We start from the raw sequence: 20,079 nt of genomic DNA, 5'->3' as shown, positions 1-20,079 counted from the left end.
CGGGGCGACCTGACCGTTTACGTCCATGCGCAAACTTCGTCATGGAACAAGACTTTAGTTTGAGCTAGTTGATCAGACATCGTAAAAGGAATACAATGGCACAAGAAAACGAGGATCAGAACACCCATGGCGCTTGTCCTGTCTTTTGCGAGTTCTAGTCCTCGTTTTCTCGCGTCATTGTCTCACGTTTTCTCGGTCATAGAAATTTTGCAACCGGGAAGTTGCAACATCAGGGTACACCGGAGAAAAAGATTACACTTCTAGCGCCCATCCGAAAGCCTTCATGAAACGGTTTGTGGTAGATTTAAAGGCGGCTGACTAAAGCGTCCATATACCCGATTGAAGAGGTTCTGCTTCGATACTGCTGCCACACTTGGAATTTAGCGCGAACACAGTAAGGCATCCTTAGCTACGGTGACCTGTGAACAGTAATAAATATACGCTTAGAAACTACTTTAAGCCACGCGAAGACGACGACTGAGGTCGTAATAAACCTTAAGGATTGTTTTCAAATGTTGATGAGTCTACCTCGCCGTCTACCTCTATCTGTACGAAGCTAAAATAGGCGACTGGAAATGTTGCTCTACCGCTACTAGTATTAGTCAGCTGCGATAAATTTTAGTTGCGCCGCGATTCCAGCAGATAAAATCAGTCGTTTACTAACATTTATTGCCAGCTGTTCAGCAAGATGACAGATTTAAAATATTTGCGGATCCTAGTGCTGTTGCAGTAGTACAAAGATTTGACTATTAGGAGGCGTGGATTTCCTCCCTAGTGTTCTTATTTCTAGGTTTCAATTTAACCACTCCAGCAGAAGACTTTGATACTGTTGCTGCGACGGGGTAAAAGCAGCGCTGTCTTTTCTTTAGTCTGAAACGTTTCTCCGATCAGCGTTATGCGGACGCAGTGCAAAACTGAAGCCCATTTCACCACAAATACAGAGCGCACTGTAGCAGACGACGCGCGAAGCCTCGCCGGCGGCTCTATAGCTGCTCCTGCGCAATAGTTACTACGGCGCCCGCCAGAGGTGTTCCGCGTAGCGCCGGCAGCCCGGAGGCCTAACTTGAAGTAGACGACCCAGTACAAACCTTGTTTCTGTTGCCGTCCGTGACTCCACGCTGTTCACACACTGGAACGCAGCAGTGAAACGGCATCTTTGGAGCAACAAAGGGAACAAAAGCTGCAATATACGGATACGCGCCGAGCGAGCCCCACTACGGTGCTGTAGTAGCGTCGGTAGCGTCGTCTGCGCTCCTAGACGTAACCAATATGGCCAGCGCCTCCTGATATGGCCGACTTGGTTACTTGCGCTCTCACTAGATGGCGCGATCTATTTTGCATTGCTCCTATTGGTGGTTTTCAAGAAACGAAATGGCGCAGTAAGTCTAAATTCTAGGTGGACACCTTAACCGCGCTATGGGACGCACATAGCAAGCCAATCACTGCAACTTCGGGCAGTCATATACATGTCGTTCCGTCTATATACTTATACCAGCACTGGCTTACCTGAATGTGACGCCAATATTCCCGACCAGATTCGTATTAAAACAGGAACGATTTGTCATACAGCGTCTAGTGGTGTCAATTGATTTCACCGCACATAGCTCACACTCCTAGCCAATTTTGAGGCTAACATGCTGCAGGAATTCGAACCGACGACATATTCACCTTCAGGTTTGTGCCTTCCCAGACTACCACTTCCCTTAAGGGGCGGTTGAGCTTTCCACTCCTGTGGCATTTCTATTTTTTTCTAAGGCCAATTTTATATTGAAACTGTAACGCAACCGTTCGTCGTGCACCGCTGCGTGCGGTTTCATATGATTTCTCGTTCCATATCGCGTGCGTCTGTCAGCAGGCTGTAAGCTCACAGCAGGTATGCGACCCCGGTGTCCGAATATTTCTCAAGGACCCATTTGGATTCAGCATATGTGCAAGCTGCGATCGGAATCGCGTTTTCCTTTCATTTCTTAGTGCACAACCTGCGTCGAGGTCGAACGCTCACGATGGCACATCGCACATAAGCAGCTTAAGTGCCCTCTGAATTTGCTTTAAGTGATACGAAAACGATGCCAGACCAAAAGACATATGCACTTACTAGAAAGCAGTGCCATCTTTGCTTCTCAGCATGCTAGTGAGGAAAGCAAGGCAACGGTGACTTCAGTAATCTCTGGATTCTTCAGTGCACCTGCTCGAGCCCTCCTCAATAGCAAGAAGGTCTCGTCGTGGGTGCAACGGGCTCCGTGGGCGGTGCGTTGCTTTATTCGGTGCTGAACTATATGAATGTTGTTTATAGCTATACATAAATGCTGGAATGTTTCTGTTGCTAATGTAAAGGCGGTCTGATATGCTCGCACATCGCACATTCAACATTTCATTGAAAAGAAACGCTACAGACAAAAATTCAGAGGGCACTTGTCTACTTCCCTCGAGAAATGCGAAAGCATGTGTTTTGCAATTGTCTGCTTACGCGGAGGAACGCGAAAGCATGTGTTTCGAGGAAAGGAAAAGGCGCAGTAGCACTCAAATCTCGACATACCAATGGACACCTCAGCATCACCTTAAAGCATTCATCTGAAGGTGCATATATCATTGCTGCGAACCATGACACCCAGCCGCCGCTGTGTCTCAGCGGCTATGGCGCTCGGCTGCTGTCCCGAAAGACGCGGGTTCGATCCCGGCCGCGGCGGTCGAATTTAGATGGAGGTGAAATTGAAGAGGCCCGTGTACTGAGCGATGTCAGAGAGAGAGAGGGAGAGAGGGAAACTTTATTACAGCAGGAATTCGGGGCACGACCCCACTGTACTCAACTGTTTATGTTCCTGAGGTCGATAACACTGGCAGCACGGCCGGTGGCGATGGTCTGCACGGCCGGGTCCTCCGAGCGCAGCAGGGTCTCCCAGTCCTCCCAGGTCTTCAAGTCCTCTAGGTACCGCGGGGGAGGGTCCGCCGGGCAGAGGGAAAGGATGTGTAGGGAAGAAGCGAAGGGTTCTGGGCATAGGGCGCATGCTGGAGTGGGGAAGGAGGGATGATAGTGGGCTAAGGTAAGGGGTGCGGGGAGTATGTGTGTCTGTAGTCTGCACCAGAGTGTTGCGTGTTTGTTATCTAGGGAGGGGTGGGGCGGGGGGTAGAGCTGGCGTGAGGCTCTGTATGCCTACGTCAGCTCGCTGAATGAGTGCATGCGCTTCTTCGTGAATCCCCGATCCGAGGCCACCTGAGCCCGGTTTAAAGAACCTCGGGCTAAAAGGTTGGCAGCCTCGTTTCCGGGATTCCCGGAGTGCGCAGGCACCCATATCAGCTCCACTTGGCGGGGAGGGCGTGCATTGGGCGAATTCAGCATGTCAAAAGCAGGGACATGAACTCGGCCTCGAGCAAAGAATCGCAGTTTTCGAGTCACTAAAAATATACCGGGCTTCCGTGCGAGTGATAGCGAGTGCAATGGCGTGGCGGCTTCCTCTGCAGCCTCTGGGGATGTGTCTGGAGGGAGAGGTAGTGTGAGGAGGGTGGATGAAGAGGACTCCACCGCAGCTGCTGTCGCTTCATCACCCATGCAGGCAGTGTCCACCCACACCGCGTCCGGCTCGGAGCCGTACGCTCGATGGAGTGCCTTCGCACGGGCTCTGCGGCGCTGCTCATGGTGGGAAGGGTGCATATTCCTCGGGAAAGGCCTGATGAGGAGTTCCTGGTGAAGGGGCCGTGGGATAGTGAGCGATGTCAGTGCACGTTAAAGAACTCCAGGTGGTCGAAATTTCGAGAGCCCTTCCCGACAGCGTCCCTCATAGCCTGAGTTGCTTTGGGACATTAAACCCTCATAAACCCGAAACGTGACTCCTTGCTAGTAGAAGTCTAAAACCTTCCCTGCTTCTGGTGTACAAGTGTAGTTGAACCCAGTAGGACGTGCAAAAGCACTTTATTTGCTGGTGCGGTCCTTCTTCATTTTAGTCTGGTTTTCTACATGTGCGTCTCGTTTTTGCACGGTGCCTGAAGAGCTGTTTTGTTTCGCACGAACACTTTGCGTGATTCTGACGCCGATGGCTCTCGTTCGTCGGAAGCGGCAACGGCGGGGGGGGGGGGGGGGGGGGGGGTTCATTACATTCCATCTATTCGCCGTGCTTTAACTATATGCGTGTTCTTTAGGTTTATGTTCTTGTTCGGTTCCAAAATGCCGATCCTGTTTTTATTGAAGAATTTTGGTCAAATCGTACTATCACGTTAGCTGTTGTAAAGAAGCGTTTGCTATGTTATCGCAGCGTTCTTGTTCCCTCTCCCTGTTGGTTGTTTAATGATAATTGAGCTTTTCTTGCAGTCCGATTCAGCGCAGGACTCCAGAAGGATCTTTCATACTTGGTTGTTTTGCCTTTGCCTTGTCGGCCCATGCGCCAGGTGTGTTAAATTCCTTATCACTGCTCGGCGTTTGTCTTAAGGGTTTGTGTGCAGTGGATCGCCGGCCTTCTGAAGTAAAGTTCAAGTTCCGCACTTATGTCGCCGCGTTTTATGTTCCGATCGCGTGTCTTAGCGCTGTTGACCAATCTGACGTAGTCTACAGCTGCTCATCACCATTCATAGGTTTTTATTTTAATATTGTATTCCACCACCTAAGGCGCCAGCGGTGACAGCTGAAAAGCACTCAGAATCGCAAGAACTCATTGGTACTCTTCTTTTTTCATTAATTAAATGAAAAGGCAATTTATCGATAGTTTTCTCAGTACTTATAAAACCTCCATGTTTTACGTTCTGAGCAACTTGGTTTTCGCACCGTGTTTTCTATTAACCTTGGGTCTTATAATTTACTGACTGGTGGAAATGAGAAAGTGACAAGGGTAACTTTGTTTGTTCGGGTAATTTTTGACCACTCAAATCATTCGACACATTTACCACAACATGCTCTTCTCTAAGAATGCACGCTACGGTATTCTGGGAGCCTCGCTATATCTACTTCGCAATATACACGTTGACGTACAGCTGTCTAATCTTGCTTCTGTTCTAACGATCAGCTTGCTTTTCTTTATATCAATATTGTGAAGCTATTGATCGCTTCCTTCTTTCATTTTGTTTTCTCATACACCGTGAGCAAATGGTCTGTCTGCTGTACTTCAGACAGTGCAACGCTGCTGCAGCCACTGTTCCACTAACTTCAAGGCCGTTGGCAATTCGCTCTTCCATAAGGAAGGGCGGGCCGATGTCCAAACAGCTTTCCCCTTTTACCTGAAACACCTTTAGTTGAGTGTTCTCGATAACAGTAATACCTATGGCTCCCCTGTTTTCAGTAATAAAGTCTAAGTGCTTGTTCATGCTGTCGATCTTGCTTATTTCTGCATTGCTATTCTCTGCCCTGTCTGACCTGTACCCACCATGGGTCAGTTTGGAATCGTCTCTGTTGCTTAGATCCGTCGCTTCAATAGTTCTGGTCTGCGGTTCGGCTCATGGCGCTCAACACCTTTCGTTATACCATAGTCTTCAAGCATTGAAGGACTATGGTTATACTGAAATAGATATGTCGCCTGTGCCCTCCAACATATGTTGGCATTCCAGTTCACGCCTTCAAGTCAAGTGCACGTTACTGGAGGAAGCGGGTGTGTTCGTTGTGTTGTGCTCAGAGTTCTTTCGCGCACCGCCATTCAATTTTGGTTCGCGCCCAGGCCTATAATACCTTTCTAGCAACAAAAAAAATGTACTTTATAATTTCCATTACGCCGTACATTACACAGAGCGCTTTAATCGAATATTTGCGACGTGTATTTAGTCATCTAATTTCGAGCCGATGCGGCGCGGTATCATTTTCAGGCCTTTTTTTTTACTGTGGGACTGCGTTAGCGCACCTCTACACGATACAGTCAGCTGCATGCTGCTTCTTTTTTCATAATTGTTCCCATCCGATCAATAGATGCTGTTGTAGGTTAACTTTATAGCTTTGCTTCCATATTTAGCGGTTTCTTCAAATCTTATTTGCCGCCCCTCTCTACTAATATTTATGAGGGAAATTTATGCCTCGGTGCGTTTTTTGGAATTACATTTACAGATGGGTGCTTATACCCTGTTTTACGGAAGAATCTCAAAAGGGGATTGATAACGATGCTCTTTTAGATCTCACTCTATTGTTTATCTCATTTGTCGCAGAGGGCCGTTACGTTTTACCTCTTGTGCGCAAAATGCTGATTCCTTCTTGCACCAGAACGTTTCAGAGCGCCGCACTCAAGCACCCTTTCGCGATTTGAGCCATCTCGCTGTCATCGCTGTAACCGAGCGAAACAATAAATAAATAAACATTGCCGTTACCGGGAGTCGGACCGGCTATAAATTGCGGGACCTTGTGGGCCCGGCACGCGGCTGCTCATGACAGCTCGACGTGGGATATGTGCGGCATTTGAAGTTCGGCATCGCGCGGGACCCACAGGGGCAGCCCAGTGGGCTTGCTACATAGGACCAGCAGGGGACCCCTATGGTCTGCATGCATACTAAAAGCGATAAAATGTGTTTTCGCCGGTTACTTGTGGAACGCACAGAGGCAGTATTCGGCTTCTGAGAGGGTACCCGCAGGGTGGCTTAGGCGGCAGTGCAGCGGGAACCCACATGGGTTAACCCATGCAGGCCCACATGTGCTACCCATGCTGGGCCCACACGCAAAACCGTCAACTTTCGCCTCTCATGCGGTTTTGTTTGGGACGATCGCTCCCCCGCCCCATTTCTTCTCCCGATTAGAGAAGCCAATTTTTATGCGTCGCATTCATTCTCCCGGTTATAGCCCGATCGGTGCGCGCTATCTTTTGCCCATCAGACCTGAAACACAGAGCTCTGATGCAGGCTGGGAGAGGTCTATTGGTGAATACAAGGGGGGGTACTGCGCACAAAAAGACAAGGACAAGAAGATAACACAACAAGCGCAGACTCGCGACTAGCTTTATTTGAAAACACGACACTCCTTTTATAGTTGCAAACTGTCACATCACACACATGTGGAAACCAAAAACCTGTCTTCATTGTGATACAGTTTGATAGAAGGGTCACTTACGCAATCTTTATCCTTCTGTTTGATGCAAAACGCCTCCGCCAACGCCTCCGCCAAAGGTCTATTGGACAGTCGCAGGTATTAAGTGACAGCGTAAGGAGCGCCTTGTGCTTAAATGCCGCGTCTGCCGTCGAGAAAATCCTATAATTCCTCTAACCTCAAAATAGAAAAAAAAATCGAGGACATTTTGGTTCGAACTCAGTCCCACTGCGTCAGATGGGCATGCAAGCATATGCCACGAAAGGTTTTTTTTTTCTTTACTGCCCGTAGGCCACGAAGGGTCGTTGGTTCAGGCGTGTTTGAAGAGCACCCAGTGAATGCATTGTGGGGTACATGACTTTGTAACGTGTGTTTGGGATGTGTTCTGACCTTACACTAATAGAAAAAAAAACATATGTTAATTATGCCTCAGAAATTAAATGAAATGAAAAGGCGGTGTTATGGCACTTCACTGTACTCAGACAAGTGCTTTGTATGTATGTGAAGTAGCATAGTATGCCATGCACTGTAACCTAGATAGTGATTAATGACTGGTAATCGATAATTGTGATTAAAGTTGACGATTGTGATTGGTTAATGTGATTGTGGATTGGTAATCGCTAATAAGAAATAATAAGAAAGAAACAGTGAAAAATCAGCACAAGGCATAATGGGAACTTTACGATGAGGAAGTTTACGTTACACAAAGAGAAATTTATTGTGTACAAACGGAACGCAAGAATACACAATCAGTACATATACACACAAGGCAGCCGGCTCCGTACAAAAATTCACAAAATGTACCTATTTAGTACACCATGCCCGTGGCTTATGGGGCAATACAATTGCCACTGATGGGCGGGAGCACATCCCACTATAAATAAGGAGCCATTAATGGCACGATGGGTGGAATGACAACAGCCACCATGTGTAGTACCACACATACACATACAAAGGAAAGAGCACTAAAGGCACTTTGAAAACAAAGGAGCCTTACACAAAAAAAGGAACCAAACCAATACATCAAAATGCACTGAAAAGGAGGCTAGCACAGCAAGGCTGGCACTCCCAGCCTGCCTCCCCGCACTACAAAGAAGCGCGTGTGCCAGCGCTCCAGAAAGCGCGCTTCTCCGTCCTGTTCCAGCCGGTCAGACAGGAATGTCCACAGGAGGAGGCGCAGATTCTGCAGCGCTGGATACATTGCCCGGGCAGGCTGCCTACGGGCCTCAGCTAGGCAGCGTCGCCGCCACAACACAAAATACACGCAAGAGACCACAAGTCGCGCAAAGAGGCTGCGCTGGCGCCGGGCTCCGGGGCCACCGCGGACCGAGAAGGTGCGCCACACGAGGCGCCACATGACGCGCGCAACAGCGCATTCAAAAAACACATGTTGGGTCGTCTCCGGCGCGCCGCAATTGGGGCACTGGTCATTGGGGACGACGCCCCACGCCGCGAGGCGTTGGCGCGTTGGAAGCACCCCCCACCGTCTCTTCCAGTCGAGGTCGCGTACTTCGCTGGGAAGCGAGCTCGCGGCCCAAACCCGCCATTTCCGTTGCGCGGTCCGCTTAACATCGTCAGGGCTGAGGCGCGCGCACGCGATGAGCTCGCTTATCTGCGTGACTGGGGTGTTAGCCACGTCAACACCGGGCAGGTCGGCCTCGAGAGCCAACCGGAAGCCCGCGGCGGCGCGGTAGAAAGGCAGCGGATGCTCGGTCTGTGGGCCCGTATGCCGGCCCGGGGCGAACGCTCGGCGAGCAGTGCTCAGCCAGTAGAGCAGTAGCGAACGCCCCGGGTAAGACGAGTTGGCGAGTAGCGCGCCCACCCACTTGGCGCTCAGAGCCCGTGTCACCGTGGCGACACACGGCAGCCCGAGGCCTCCTCTGTTGCACGGGAGGTGCAAGAGGTGACGAGCAACGGGAGGGGTACCCCCGTCCCACAGGAACGTGCCGACAAGGAACGCGAGACGACCCGCAGTCCGACGCGGCATCGCGGCTACTCGGGCTACGTACTGGACGAAGGTGTAGGCTCTAGACTTTACCACCGCGACCTTGGCCGCAAGGGAAAGCTCGAACTGAGCCGCCCCCGACAAAGCGCTTGTCGTTCGCGCCACGACGACATCCCACGTGCGAGGTGAGACGCCGCCCTGCTCGAATATCACGCCGAGTATTCTGACGGCGTCCACGAAAGGTACCGGGATCGGCAGAGGGTCGCGAAACGATCTAAAGCGGAGGGCGTGGCTCTTGGCGGCGTTGAGCTCCGCCCCGGACAACGCCGCGTATGCGGCAAAGGTGTTGACAAAGTGACGGAAACTTTCGCTGTCACGGACAAAAACAGAGATATCGTCTGCGTAAGCCGAAACTACTACCGTCTCCTGTCCCGTAATCGGAAAGCCGCGGATGCGTGGGTGTGAGGCAGCACCTCGCAAGAGCGGGTCCAACGACAGGACGAAGAGAGCCGGCGACAGGGGACAGCCCTGGCGAACACCTCGCGTCACCGGAAAAGGCGACAAAGCCCTTCCGTTGACTAAAAGTTCGCTGGTTAATCCAGCGTACAGCAGGGCGATGCGGTCGACGAAGGTGTCCGGAAGACCGAAACACCGCAAAACTGCCCACTGTTAGGCGTGTTCGACCCTGTCGAAGGCCTTTGCTTGGTCTAGGGATACAAATACCCCGCCGAGTCCCTTCCCGTGCGCGTACGCGAAGACGTCGCGCATGAGCGTTAGTGACGCAAAGACGGAGCGTCCCGGCACGGCGCACGTCTGAAAAGGACTAACGAGGCTCTCCAAAGAGGGGCGTAATCGTCTGACTAGGAGCGAGGCAACGATCTTGTAGTCGCTGTTCAACAGAGTGATCGGCCGCCACGCACCGGGGCGCGACGGCTCCGCACCGGCTTTTGGGATCAGGACGATCCTTCCATGATTGAAGGAGAGAGGCTTCACCCCCTCCTCCAGGAAACAGTTGACTAGGTCGGTCAGGAGGCCACCGAGGAGATCGAAAAACTCCCGGTAAAAGGCCACGACTAGGCCGTCTGGCCCCGGCGCAGATGTCTGCCTCATGTGTTTCACGACGTCAAAAATCTCTTCCCGCGTGGCGGGGGTACAAAGCAAATCGCCCACCTCGGTGGGTAGGCGCGGCAAAGTGCCGCAAAACTCCGCGACTCTCGCCTCGAACGACTCCTGTTGGCCGAGGCCCTGTGTCGCGAACAACTCGGCGTAAAAGTCTCGAAAGACGCGCGCGATGTCGGCCAGATCGGACGACCTAGAGCCGTCCGCCAGCTCGACGTTCCCAACGTGGGCCGCACGGTCGCCTCGAAGGGAGAGACTGCGCGCGTGCATCAGGTCGGACGTGTCTTCAAGAGGGACCCGAAGATCCGCGGCTGCGCGCGAAGCGCGAGACCCCTCCTCTAAGATGCGGTGGTACCTTAGGCGGAGGATCTCCAGGTACTCCCGCATGGCGAAGGTGAGGTCGCCTCCCCCCTTGACTATGAGCATTCTGCGCAATACATCGTTCAGGGCTTGCGTGTGGCGCACGCGCTTACTTTTCCCTGCCCTGATCAATATGAGGCGCCACTGGCACTTGAGGGCATCCCACGCGTCAGGGGTGAGTCGGTCCAAGCCGACAATCGACTCAGCTAGATGACTGAAAAGGAGAAATGCGCACAAAAGAAGACAGGGCGAACGAGGACACATGGACAAGCCTGGCGTCACATGGCGCCTGGCCTTGTGCATGGGCAATGCTCAGTATTGTGAATGTATTTCACCCCTTTGGTATTTGAATCAATAATGATTTGCAAATCTGCATCGTAGCATTGTTCTAACACTGGTTTGTAAAGAAAAAGCTGCTTTAAATCTTGGCTCGGACGATTCTGATACTTGCGTGGCCGTCCGCCTTTATTTACGGCACATTCAGCAGCATCGAAGCGAGATGTTCGTTCAGTGTCTTGAGCCGCTCTCCCTCAGGACGCTTCTCGTTTATTGCTCTCGCCCTTTTACACCATATGCCTCTGTAAAGAAAGAATACAAACCATAACACCAATTCTAGGCATGTTAGTGTGAAAGACGAGACATTTCGGTTCGCAAATGAAAAAAAAAATCCGGTATTTTGCCCCTCTCCGCTGTACAATCTACAAATGGCTGGTTAGAATAAAATTGGCGGTGGCTTAGCTAAGGTTAAGCCTGGATATCTCGAAGCGAAAAGCTGCGGCAAGGCGGAGGAGGAGCCGCGCGTGTAGTGAATACGGTGCTGTCTTAGAAGGTTGCTTTGAGAGACATGTACTGTGCCGGGCATTCCTCTCGGGTGTACACCAAGATATGAGAGGCAGGCGTTTGCTTTCCTTAAAAGCAATTTTCATTTCATTTCGTTTTCATTAAGGCCCTTACGGCGCGGTTCGGGTATCCACCGAGTTATGACAGAGGCAGGAGTCGTTTCTTTTCCTTAAAACCAATTCACTTTTCATTTTCCTTTCCTTACGGCGCTGTTCGGGTGTCCACCGTGACGTCACGCAGTACGCGCATGCGCACCTGTGGCTTTTTCTGACGACGATGCCCACGCTAGCCTCGATGTTGAAGCTTTTCGCTTCAAAAAACGCGCTGAAGTGTTCGAAAGTTTCTGTTGACGTCGAGCATATAACCGAGACGGAGACAGTAGTTAGAAAATAGGGTGATTTCGAGTGCGTACTTACGTGCTAGCACCACGACGTCGCCGTCATTTGGATTGGATTGGAAAATGTTTATTGTCAGCACTGAGCCCTAGTGGGCATTATACTAATGGCTTCGAGCCCATGGCTCTTGGCGACCTTGTGAGCCCACTCAGTGGCCCGGACTTGCGTCAATGGGTCTGAGCTGGCCAGTATAGCCTCCCACCGCTCTAGAGAACGGAATGGTAGTAGGTCCGCCGATGGCGGCGTCTTTTTGCAGCTCCATAAAATGTGGTCATATCCGGCTATCTCGCCGCATTGTTTGCAAGTAGCGTTCTATTGTGTTGGATACGTGTGTGCTAGTCTCGACGGGCTAAAGAAGGCTCGCGTCTGGTGCCGACGCCACGTTACCTCCTGGCCTTTGTCGAGCTTTTTAAGGCAAAAGCCTTTAATGTCTCATCGTTGTAAGCAGCAGTTGTCGACAGAAATGTCACGCTTTTCAATTGGTCGAAACAGTCGTGACGTCACAGTGCGCGAATTTCAAACGGGGTTAATTGTACTTTGGTTAGTAACCATGCAACCAATTGAAGGGAACATATAGTGATGCTAAAGTAAGTGGGACTTAGCTTAGTTAATTGCTTAATTACCCAATTAGTTTAGTTAACTTTTCTAGTCAATAAATAAAACCGAGTAGGAAATTGGTCGAGCTCGCGAATCGAACCCCGGTCTACGGAGTGCGAGACGAGCATGCTATCCACTCCGCCATGCCAGCTCGATGGTTTGGAAAGAGCAAAGGCGCGTCTAGTGAATACGGTGTCTTCGCTCACTCACATCTTCCTTCCTTCCCTTCCGGCAACATTTAGGTGTCCACCGAGATATGAGAGACAGATACATTTCCTTTCCTCAAAAAACAATTTACCGACGAGTGAGGCGTAGAGACGGATGGGCGATGGCCTTCTATGGACTCCCTGGCAGCGTTGCAAGACGCTGTCGCGTTCCATTCTTAGACGCGAAGCTTAACATTTTAACCACATATCAGTGACCGCACTTTAGGTCAGAAAAGAACCCCCCCCCCCCCCCCCCGTGAATTTTGACGGGTGCCCACCGAGATATGTGAGACAGTTACTGCGTAATTTCCTTTCTTCAAATACAATACTCATATCCTTCATTACGGGCCATCTTTGTCTTTCTTCTTTCACTCCCACTTCCTCCCTTCCTCTACGGTACATTTCAGGTGTCCACCGAGATGACAGAGAATTACTGCGCCATTTCCTTTCCTCAAAAAGCGTTGCGTTCAAAGGGCAAGGCATCGCGCCGAACGGGTGGTGGCGTTCCATGGACTACCTGGCAGCGCTACAACACGCTGTCGCGTGCCACTCCTAAAGGCGAAACTTAAGCGGCATTAATTAGCAGTTAATTAATATTCAGGCAATAATCAGTAATTAGTCATTAATTATTGATTGTCATCACTTAGTAATTAGTACTCAATTACATGTGACGCCACCAGTGTCACAGAAGCAGTCAAAGTGGTGCGGAAAACGCTTTCGCCTCTACGCACTTTAGACAGTCAAAGTGCCCCCTGAATTTTTTGTCTGGTGGCGGATAGATGTTCCTTTCCAGTTTAAACTGATTGGTGTACTCGTGAAATGATATGAATGCATCTCTCGTGAAATTTGGGAACTCAACCCGGCTTACTGCTCGGCTGACATTACCTCGAGCTATACTGTGAGCCAACTCGTTTCCCCTGTTCCCCGAGTATGCCGGCACCCATATTAGTTCCACCTCTCTTTGGTCCCAGTCTTTATGTCTTAATATTCGTTCTGCCTCTTGGGAGATCATACCCCGCGCAAAATTGTTGATAGCCACCTTGGAGTCGCTAATTATGGCGACTGCTTTGGTGCTGGCCATTGCCATGGCGATAGCCGCCTCCTCCGCTCTCCCTGAGTTTTTTGTTTTGACCGAACCGGCCGTTAATGTTTCACCCGAGTTGTTCACGGCCACGACCTTCGTATTCCGCCGCGTCGCCGTCATAAAATCCTTCTTCGCCATCGTGACCTTTACCGCTCAGAAGTCAACAAATGTTATTGCTAACAACTCACGTCTTTTGGAGTCACGTCCTTCATCACTGAAACAGGGACGATAAGGTTCTACCATCTTTGCACTCCACGTACGCCTATGATGGCGTTGCCATCTTCGATCATGGATTGATTAAGGAGACGCGGGGAAATGCCCAAAACACTGTATGACACAAAGTGAACCCGGGTTCGAACCCGACCGCGGCGGCCGCGTTTCGATGGAGGCGAAACGGAAGAGGCGCCCGTGTGCAGTGCGATGTCAGTGCACGTTAAAGATCTCCAGATGGTCGAAATTATTCCGGAAACCTCTACTACGGCAGCTCTTTCTCTCTTTCTTCTTTCACTCCTACCTTCCTCCCTTTCCTTCTGGCGCGGTTCAGGTGTCCGCCGATATATGTGAGACAGATACTGCGCCATTTCCTTTCCTCAAAAACCAATTTACAATATTTACAATTTACACAAAGTGAACGCCGACAAGCCAGTCTCAGCGCGTGTTTTCGCGACTCCCTTCGTCGCCTCGCTCTCAAACGAACTGCAGGAGACAAGCAAAGCCTGTCGCAAAGAACACGGGAGTGGTGGGGCAGTACTTTTTCATGACGTCAACGCGCAGTGGACGTGCACAGTGAACAAGTACTAGAATCAAAGCCTCCTCGCCGCTTCCTGGAAGCATCCTGAGGGACGTGTTGGGTTTGGGATGCCCCCCTCCCCCTCTTCCAGGCAGCGAACTTCCAGGACCGTGGGACCATGGTGGCAGCGGCGAAGGCCAAAGACCGCCGAAGGCCGAAAATGCGGCGACGATGGCGGCATCCCGTGGCCGAGTCGACCCTCGTGTCGACGGTCAGAGTGGTGATGTGCTAATGAAAGACGGCTGTGTCCTCGGCGTCTCGTGTTTTGGACATCCGGCAGGGAAGCGTCAAGCATGTGCATGAGGAAGGTCGTTCACCTGCGGGTAGACTGTGGGAGGTTCATTTTCCGACTCTACCCTTTCCCACCGACCGAGCTGAGAGAGCGGGAAAGCCAGCACCGCCCCAGCCGTGGGTGGTACCTCCGGAGTCCACGTCTGCCCATGCGATTGGACGTCATTCTTCGAACTATATTCCCCAGACAGGGATCTGGGGAATCCGTGCGTTAATTAACGGGTGTTGTTTTGAGGACTGCACGGCACTCTTGTTGATTCCTGAAGATGTTTCCGTTCACTGAGAGTCCCTCTCAGTTACCGTTTTTGTAAATAATGTAAATATTTTTGTATAAAGTTCCTCCTTCCTTGTATTCTTCTTCGTAACCCCGTCTCCCGCCTTCCTCGTCCCTTCTCCGGCCCGACTACGCTCACCCGATCCCAATAGAGGGTAGGCGGGAGCGCGGCTTGAAATGTTCGTAGTGGGTTGTAGAGTTAAAATGAAACAGGTTTTCCAGGAAAGGAAATGGCGCAGTATCTGTCTCACATATCTCGGCGGAAGGAAGGAAGGGGAAACTTTATTTTCACTAATGGTTTTCCTGCGGTTTGGGGGCGTCTTCAGAGACGTCTTGGTTCTACCCCCAGGAGCCTTCTCTGTCGAAGTCGTCCGCCTCTAATCAATGGTCGGTTGCCCTCAGTCCAGGGCTCCGCTGGCCACTGCCGCCCGTTGAGCTCGCTGTACCAGACCTTGTTGGTCTTCACAGCGGTCGCTGGACAGCAGAGTCTCCCATTGCTTCGCACTCGGGTTTTGTATTTTGGGGACCACGTCTATGTTTTGGCAGGCCCATGTGATGTTATATAGAGTATGTTTTTTGTCGCACCAGGGACATTTATCCGCGTATATCGTAGCGTGCATTTTGTTTAGTATATGTAGGTTTAGGAAAGAGCCTGTTTGTAATTCTCTACAAGTGACAGCTTCCTCGCTGCTGAGAGATTTTTGCAGTGGGGTATATCGCATTTTTCTGCCGCTATAGTTTTGTAGTATGGCCGAGTATTCCCTGGGTGCTGGCGCGAGTTCCGCAGTCTCGTCGGATGCTCGGAAAGTAAAGTAGCCTCGAGCTATCCTGTCGGCCTCTTGGTTCCCTGATTTTGGTGTCTCCTCCTCTCCACGACGCGTCTGCATACACGGTCGTGGCTTGAGGAGCGTATGTTTTCTCGATCAATTCGGCCCTCGCTTCTCTTCTGCCTCGATGGAGGTTGGGATCCATGTTTGTTGGTATAGGCGCTACCTTGAGGGTCTTGCAAAGCTCGTCGGAGATTGTTGCCGTCCTCGTCATTTCTCGCATTTGCTCGCGGTATCCGAGCCTCTGCAGGAGCGCTCTTCCTGTCGTTGTTTGCAACAGCCTGAGTTTTTGCGACTCATGCTGCGCCTCTCGTAGCTCCTCAAAGGTGTTGTGTAATCCCAGGGCCATGAGTTTTTCTGTAGACGTGTTGCGTGGTAGTCGGAGCGCTGTCTTATACGCTTTGCGTAGCAGGGCATCCGCTTGTTGTATTTCATTTTTGTTGAGGCACTGGTAGGGTAGGCTGTACGTGATTCGACTAACTACTAGGCTTCTGACTAGTTTTAGTGTGTCTTCTTCACGCATGCCATGTCGCCTGTTGGTGATGCGGGTGATCATGCGTGCGACTTGTAGCGTTGTTGCTTTCAGTAGGATAAAAGTGTGAGTACTGCGCTGGTTGGATTGAACCCACATGCCCAAAATCCTTATTGTTGTCTTTTCGGGTATGGGCGTCCCTTCTAGGTAGACGTTGAGTTTTAGGTCCTCGTTGGTTGGGACGGTCCGGTTTTGCTTGCCTCTCCAGACTCACAGCAGTTCCGATTTCTCGGTCGAGCATGCGAGTCCTCTTTTTGCGAGGCATTGCTCTACACAAGAGGCCGCTTGCTGTAGCCTTTCTTCCTTCTCTCCGAGACAGCCCGTGTTTGTCCAGACTGTTAACTCGTCAGCATACATTGTATGGCTGATGCCTTCGATGTTCTCTAGTTTTAGAGCTAGGCCTATCATAGCTATGTTGTAGAGGAGGGGTGAGATAACTGACCCTTGGGGTGTTCCCTTGTTTGGACTGTGAATTTGGTCCCATCGAAGGTTTCTTATGCCGATGGTGACAGTTCTATCGGACAAGAAGGCTTTGACGAAGTCGTGGATTCTGCGTCCGCAATTCAGGCTGTCTAGGCCCGTAAGGATCGCTTCGTGGCTGACATTATCGAATGCCCCCTTGATGTCCAGGCCCATTAGAACATTTTCTCCCGTCCGAGGTACGTTTCGCAGCACATCTTCTTGTATTTGGAGGAAAACGTCCTGCGTCGAGAGCTTCGCTCTGAAGCCGAACATGGTATGTGGCACACAGTCGTTATCTTCCATGTAATTTTGCAGTCTTAAAGTTACCACCAGATCGTCAAGCTTTCCAAGGCACGACGTGAGTGATATGGGCCTGAGGTTTTCAATTCGTAGCTTTTTACCAGGTTTAGGTATGATTTTTACTTCGGCGCGTTTCTAATCTCCGGGAACCGTCTCGGCGGACACCTGAACCGCACCGTAAGGGAAGGGAGGAAGGTAGGAGTGAAAGAGGAAAGAGCGAAAGAGGTGCCGTAGTGGAGGTCCCCGGGATAATTTCGACCGCTTGGGGATATTCAACGAGCACTGACATCGCACAGCACACGGGTGCCTCTTGCGTTTCGCCTGCATCGAAACGCGGCCGCCGCGGTCGGGTTCGAACCCGGGTACTCCCGCTCGGTAGACGAGCGCCTTACCACTGAGCCACCGCGGCGGGTTGTAGAGTGAGCACATCTTCGCAATTCCAGGGAAAGGTGCTGGGAGCGACAGGACAGAGACACGGAGGAGCCATGGGGGACGGAACAAAGGCCGACGGGAAAACCGGTGATAAGCAGGTTTTTGTTGTTGTTGTTGTTGCGAAAGGACCCAGGCAGAGCAGGAAAGGTGGTGGTAAGGAAAAAAAAATGATTAAAAAACAATTTGCGCAAAAGAGTGCTAAGCATGTGTGGTTCCAGCGCGTGTTTGTTGTTTTGTTTCATTGAGCGCTGTGTCTCCTCTAGCCTGAACCGAATCTGCGGTTTCGATCCTGCGGCATCGAACCTGCGGGATCGAACCGGTGGGATCGATCCTGCGCCTTTAGGGTCAGCAGCCGAGCGCCATAACCACTGAGCCAACGCGGCGGCTAGTTCTGAAGGGCATGCGCCACATTTTGCATCGGGACGACGAAAGCGCTTGTAGTGCTGTCGAAAGTGAAGTGCATTGAAACAAGCAAGAAAGCGGCGAACCTAGTACACGCGAAAATTTGCAATGCGATATGCGCAAAAGAGGCACGAAAAAATCTCTGCCTCTCCCGTGACCGAGAGTAGAGTAAGCATGAAATGTTTATGGGCATAACACATTGATTTGTGGATGATACAATTCAAAAACTTGAAATGGATCCAGTATTCAACACACCCAACCACAATACACATACTGTGCTAATTACTGATTAATGCCTGAATACTAATCAACTGCTAATTAATGACGCTAAAGCTTCGCCTTTAGGAAGGCGAAGCTTCCTAAAGCTACGACACGCTACGACAACACGCTACGACAGCGTGTTGTAGCGCTGCCAGGCAGTCCAGGGATCACCACCACCCGTTCGGCGCAATGCCTTGCCCTTTGAACGCGACGCTTTTTGAGGAAAGGAAATTACGCAGTAATTCTTTGTCATCTCGGTGGACACCCGAACCACACCGTACAGGAAGGGAGGAACGCCATCCCCCGTTGGGCACGAAGCCTTGCCCTTTGAACGCAAGGCTCTGTGAGGAAAGGAAATCGCGTAGTAATTCTCATCTCGGTGGACACCAGAACCGCACGGTACAAGAACGGAGAAACGCCACCACCCGTTCGGCGCGAAGCTACCTGCGCTTGTATGCCGGTCCTGGAGTAGGGTTTTGAGTCTCGTTAAATCTCGTACGTTGCCCGGATGCTCTCGTTTCAGTGCTAGGATGAGTGGAATACAGTGCCCGAATGTTGGCTCTCGGTCTCGGCGTGACATCACCACACTGCCGACAACGGGAGCTAAAAGCATTTCATGCTTAAAATCGCAGGTAAAGAGAAGAGTTTTTGTTGCGAAAGCAATACTACTCGCACTTTCACGCCTCAGCATGACCCGGCCGCAGTTACGTTTGACCTTTAGCGGAGTGAATATGGGCCACCTACACGCTCCTTTAGATAGCCCGGCTGCAGTTACGCCGCGCCGCGCACCTGTGGCGCTACTGCCGCTGTGACGTCCCTTAGCGAAAAAGAGGATGTGCTAAAAATGCATTTCAAACGTATTGTATTAATTTCATATTTATTTCGCATTTTTTTGTCCCTAGGCTTAAACTGCAATACGAATGCTTTCTAAGTATACTAGGAATAATATTTTAAACGTTCTTAAAAATACGTGCAAAGTACATTTTTGCCCGCTTAATATATTTATAATGCATTAAAAATATAATAAAAATATACATTAGAAATATAGTAAAAATATACATTTAATACATTAAAAATGTGTTTACTCGGGCTTAAAAAAAGTCTACTGGGCGGCTCCATGGAATGACCCGGGTTAATCCTTCAACTGGAGAACAAATCTTACACGCGTATTTATCATTAATCAACAGTAGTCTGATATTAGAAGTCACGTGATTGAATGGGAACGGCAGATACCTACACACAGCACACCAAGACGACAGTGACACAGCACACAACAAATCCTACGACAAGCTCTATGCTTGGCTTGCGGTATATATACCCAGCGAAAGCGACGCACTTTTTTGCACGGTGAGGCCTTTTTTTGCGCAAATACTGTGGACTGCCAAATTATCGCAGAAGTACCCTACTGGTCGCGTTCGAATCTGTGGTTAATTGAGAACGGAATTGCTCGTTGAAACTTGCGTCAGGCCCAGGTCAGGAGTCGAACTGTCAACCAACAGATACGTGGGCGTGTAAGGGAGCCGGTCTGCCCTGCCAGACGGGGTCCTTTCCGCTGGCTTATTCGGACCCAGAAGTACCCAAGGCGCTTTTGCTGGTATAATGCTATCACGTTCTCACACGGAAATGTTCGAATGACATTGAGTGGAATGACATTCGAGAATAGAAATGACATTCGGACTCGACGGACTGCCGCGGTGCTGCACGACACTTTCGAAACGCATTCGAAAGCCTCAGCTCGTTTTCAGTGTACAGCGACGACGACGACGGCGGTCACACTCGTCCGACAACGACAGTATATATCATGCTGAACAACAGCATGTAATTATAGTGAAATATCTGGTTTACTATATTATGATTCTAGAAGGACACGTTTTTCAGGCCAACGACACCGACGAATCCGGTCGGCGGACGGTCAGCCTTGTCGGCGGCTGAGCGAGAGCACGGTGATGAGGCGGCGGTGTGTATATGCTCGCGCTTCTA

This window comes from Amblyomma mixtum, chromosome 7 (genome assembly GCF_055824585.1).
Source record: "Amblyomma mixtum isolate Tamu chromosome 7, ASM5582458v1, whole genome shotgun sequence".
NCBI classification, from domain to species: domain Eukaryota; kingdom Metazoa; phylum Arthropoda; class Arachnida; order Ixodida; family Ixodidae; genus Amblyomma; species Amblyomma mixtum.
The sequence above is the reverse complement of the archived record's forward strand: the minus strand, read 5'-3'. Positions refer to the sequence as shown.